Source organism: Puma concolor, chromosome C1, assembly GCF_028749965.1.
Source record: "Puma concolor isolate L17-30 chromosome C1, mPumCon1.1.hap2, whole genome shotgun sequence".
Classification (NCBI taxonomy): Eukaryota; Metazoa; Chordata; class Mammalia; order Carnivora; family Felidae; genus Puma; species Puma concolor.
Window position 1 is genome coordinate 53235821 of NC_141674.1, and position 5086 is coordinate 53240906.

General features: G+C 40.2%; 1 pseudogene; it reads right to left on the minus strand.

Annotated features, from left to right (window-relative positions):
* Positions 1-4139: 4139 nt before the first annotated feature.
* On the minus strand, positions 4140-4651 carry LOC112863935 (translationally-controlled tumor protein-like; annotated as a pseudogene).
* Between the last annotated feature and the right edge of the window lie 435 nt (positions 4652-5086).

The following is a 5086-nucleotide window of genomic DNA, read 5'->3' on the forward strand; positions in this document are numbered from 1 at the left end:
AAGAGGAAGTTTGATACACACATCAATAACAGGAACACAAGATTGAAAGTGACAAAGGTCAAGAGAGAAAAACTGATAGATGAGAAGAGGAAAGAGATTAATTATGTAAGAGGATGTTAAAGTGAGACTTGCTGTCTCACTTTGAGAACAATCCAATAGGAGCCCAGTTCCCAACTGTATCTCCACTGCCCTAGAGCAAGATTCTAAGAGATCCACCTAGAGAGCAGAGAAGAGACCATGTCCCAAAGGCCAGATAGGAGGGGATTTCTTTGGACAGAATAGTCAGTGTGCTATGAATTGCCCACCCACTGACTCTGTAGATAGAAGAAAAGGAGTTGCTTTCCTTCAGCTCAAGCCAGGTGATGGAGTTCTCAGGGCACCCCGGAAGTTTGGGGGACATGAAGACCTGCACATTAACCCAATCCAGTCATCTAAAGGTGAGCGACTAGCCCACAGCAGAGTACAGAAGGAAGAATGTATTGGCAACAAGCTGCAGTTCCAGAAACAGCAGGGCAAACATTTGTGTTTCCCAGGAAGGAAAGATGTACATCCCATGAGAAGGAGCTCATCTGAAATCTTCTCAAAATGGATCATGCTCAAGGAGACTACCCAGCAAGGAGAAAGGACCCAACTGAGAGGATCTGTGTAGGGTGTGTTTGGAAGCCCAGGCCTGGGAGCAGCTCATAGAGCAGCTGCTGGAGGACAAGCATCGTGTAAATGGGAGCGGGGGGGGGGGGGGGGGGGACTGCCATCTGAGGTCTCAGTGGGATGCTCTCCAGAAAACCCACAAAAGCACTTCATGAGAGCCAGCATCCGGGGGAGCAAAGTACACTGCAGCTGCTCCGGCCATATAAAACAGTGCCATTTCCCCTAATCCCCTGTGCCTTGGCCTGAATCTAAGGGCTTAGACAAGCCAGCAGCCAGTGAGCAGAAGGGGTAGCTGGGAACTGATGAAAAAGCCGAGCAGGAACATCGCCGCCTCCTCTGTGGGCTTTCCCGCCTAGGTCAGGCCCCCACTGGGAGAAAAGAGAAGCTTTATATTGGACAGGAGTTTGAAGTTATGATGGTTACCCTGGACCAGGCTTAAGTTATGTGATTATTAGGCTAGAGTGGACTTTTTAATGCCAAAACAAAGGGACTATTTATTATCTAAGCGTGACTGGAAAAGCCATGGGACCTGCACAGTATTTTATCCAGGAAGGGTTTAAACTAAGGAATAGGAGGAGAGAAAGAAAATTGTTGCTGTCTGAGTATATCTTTCTAGTGATGGTTCATTCAATAAAACCAGTTATAATTCTAGCTGAGGGCATCTGTGAAGGGAAGGAAAGAAAAGGGATGAGAAAGATTATTTTTTAATTTTATGTTAAAATGTAATACACATACAGAAAGTACATTTATCCCAAGTATACAGTTGACAATTTTCACAAACTGAACACATGCATGCAACCAGCATTCAGATCAAACTATAACCACCACCCCCTCCCCCTGAAAACTCTTTGGGCTCCCACTCAGTCACTACTTCTCCCTCAGGAAACTACTATCCTGACTTCTGATAGCGTAGATGAATTTTGGCTTTTTGTATTTTATATAAATAGAATCCTACACTATGTATTCTTTTGTGTCTTTTTTTGCTCAACATTTTCTTTATTAGATTCATTCTTGTCATAGATCTTTCCTTTTGTTTTTTTTTTTTTATATTTTTTAATGTTTGTTCACTTTTTGAGAGACAGAGCGTGAGCAGGGCAGGAGCAGAGAGAGAGGGAGACTCAGAATCTGAAGCAGGCTCCAGGCTCTGAGCTGTCAGCACAGAGCTGGATGCGGGCCTTGAACTCACAAACCGTGAGATCATGACCTGAGCTGAAGTCGGACACTTAACCGACTGAGCCACCCAGGTACCCCTTCTCTCTCTCTCTCTTTTTTTTTTTTAATTTGAGAGAGAGAGAGAGCTCATGCAAGTGGGAAAGAAGGGAAGAGGGAGAATTTTCAAGAATTCCTTAGAAATCCTGAACCCTTTGTATTTCCACATAAAATTAAAATCATCTTCATAATTTTATATGTCAATTATACCTCAATAAATCTGAAATTAAAACAAATAAGTAAAATAGTTCATAATTTCTGCAAAAAAACAAACAAACCTGGAATTTTGATTGGATGCGTTTTGAATTTATATATTACCTTTTGGGGAAATTTATATCTTTAAAATATTTAATTTTCTAATTCATAACCATGATATATATCTCTTTATTTAGTTCTTTATTTTCAGCAATGTTTTCTAGCTTTCAGTATAGAGCTCTGGCAAAATTTTTGCTATAATATATTCTTATGTAGTTTGTGTTTTTATGCTTTATAAATGATATTTTTTTAACCTTCATTTTCTCTTTCATTAGTAGATAAAAATATAGTTTATTGTATATTTCCTTTGTGAAGAATAATTTTTTGAAGAACTTTTATGTGCTAGGTACTCAATATGATATTTTCACTTATATTATCTCTTTTAACATTTACCACAATCTTGCAGGTATATTTCATCATCATTTGTTAGAGAACACTGAGGTTCAGAATAAGTAAGATATGTTCCTAATGTCACACAAAAAGTATTTGAGTTGGTTTTGAAGAACAGATTGTTTTTCATATTTCAAGACAAGTAATGGAAAAGGCCATCTAGGCATAGAAACTGTCATTAACAAGGCAAAAAAGGCAGGGAAGGGCAGGGAAGGGAAGAAGAAATATTCCTTCTGATTAGCATCTACATGTTATGATACATTCAAAAATAAAGTCAAAAAGGTAAATCAAGGGGCACCTGAGTGGCTCAGTGGGTTAAGCTTCCAACTTCGGCTCAGGTCATGATCTCACAGTTCGTGGGTTCAAGCCCCATGTTGGCCTCTGTGCTAACAGCTCAGAGCCTGGAGCCTGCTTTGGATTCTGCATCTCCCTCTCTCTCTGCCCCTCCCCTGCTTGTGCTCTGTCTCTCTCTCAAAAATAAACATTACAAAAATTCAAAAAAAAAAAAAAAAAAAAGGTAAATCGAGGACCAGACTGTAGAATTTCCTAAGTAAATATGAGAATTTTTTTCCCTTGCTCTTTAGCCTCCAGCCATGTGGGATTCAGCAAATCTGGAACAGAAAATTGGTATTGAGACTCATCAAGTCTACACTTCTGTCTCTGTAGCCGTGTGAAGGCCCCAAAACCTCAGCTTTCTCTGACTCCAGCAGCCACTTCACTCTGGGCAAAGTCTGGCTTGTCACCCTCTTGCTTGCCAAAAATCTGGCCAAAACTCCTAAAGAGAACGCATCTGCAGACCCTTCCCTCAGATCCCATGGTTTTCTGTCTTTGGAATCTTAATCCTTCTAATCTTCATTGCTCCTACAGTTCTCCAAAGTTTGACATTGATGGCTTTTGTATTTTAGCTGGCTTTTCTCATCGTCCTTGACAGGAGATTCGACCCACCCCGTATTTCTCCATTCTAACGAGGAGTGCAAGTCAAACTTTGCTTTTTATGTTTCTACTGAGAGGGTTTTTTTCGATAATTACTCTTATAGAGATATAATTTATATACAATAAATACAAAAATCTTAAGTATGAGTGAGATTTGTTTTGTTGCTATTTTGCTTCCAACTTTATTCATCTCTTTTTATTCTCTCGGTAATCTCTTCCAGTGTTAACTACTTCCGTTTGTAGGGGATGAAATGTGTAAGGAATCCACTCCAAATGTTGGCACAGCTACCAGCATGGTCTTTCCCTTTACTTGGACTCAGAATTAAGATTTTTTTGGTTCTCGTTTTTTAGGTTCCAGTCCCAGAAGTAGCTTTCACTGTAGAAGTTATCTGCTGGCAGCCTTATGCTTTCTCGCAGTAGTCTACAACCAGGCACTAGCTTCTCCAGCACACTACACAGGATGGACTTAAATATGTATTAAGCTAAGAGGCATTCTCTCAAATGAGTTTAAATGCATTTTATTTTTAGACAACCTACATGACATTGTTTTTTTTCTTGAAAGCAATGCCTTTGCTCCAAATAAGTCAAGGTCAAAAATAACTGAAGGGTTCAAGATGGCATCAGTCCCCTTTGCCTAAGTTGCAAGGTGTTGTGAGGATGAAGGGTAGCGGCTGGTTATGACAACAAAGTCACAGCCAAATTTGTTAACTGTTTTCCATTTCTAAACCATCCTTAAAGAAAATCTTAAATAGGGTCACACCATCCTCATGGTAGTCCAGCCTAGCAGCCATGCCATCTGGAGTCACGTTTTGACCAATGAAGAACCAGTATTTTTTTTTTTTGAAATTAGCAAAGATGTGCTTAATGTGTTCCATAGCCCCTGTCGTAAAAGGTTTTACTCTTTCCGGCCTCTGTTCTTCAAGTTTGCCTTTGATTGATTTCATGTAGTCTTTGAGGTACTTCTTATAGGCTTCTTTTGTGAAGCTGGTTTCCTGCAAGTAATGGTTCATGACGACATGGACACCAGTGACTACTGTGTTTTCAGTAGAGTTTTTAGCGCCATCATTTCCACCAATGAGCAAGTCATCAATGTTACCCTCTGTCCTACTCACCCTTTTCCCTCCACCTGTAGGCACAACCCATGGCCCATCTTCCGGATCTTATAGATATTGTAGAACATCTCATCATGGCTGATGAGGTCTGGTTATGTGATCATGACTGTGGCTGAAGAGAGATGATGGAGGCACTAGCTCAGCAGGAGCTGGGAGCTCTGAGGGAGCGTGGTTCTCCCAGAGCAGCCCTTGGGGAGAAGAGGGAGCAGGCAGGAAAGAGAGTGACAAAAGTTTTGATGAATGTTTACATCCACATAACCAGCACCTTAATCATGATATAGACTATTTCCATCACATCTGAACATTCTTCCTGAACCTTTCTCTGTAAACCTGCAGAAGGAACCATTGTTCTGATTTCTATCATAATAGCTTAATTTTGCTTATCTTGACTTTCAGATAAATGGAATTAGCCAATGTGTTCAATATTGTGTCTGGCATCTTTTACTAAGCATGTTTTTGAGATTCATCTGTATTGTTGCATTTATGAGCAGTTCATTTATGTTTCTGAGTAGTGTTAAATATTATGAATATACCATATT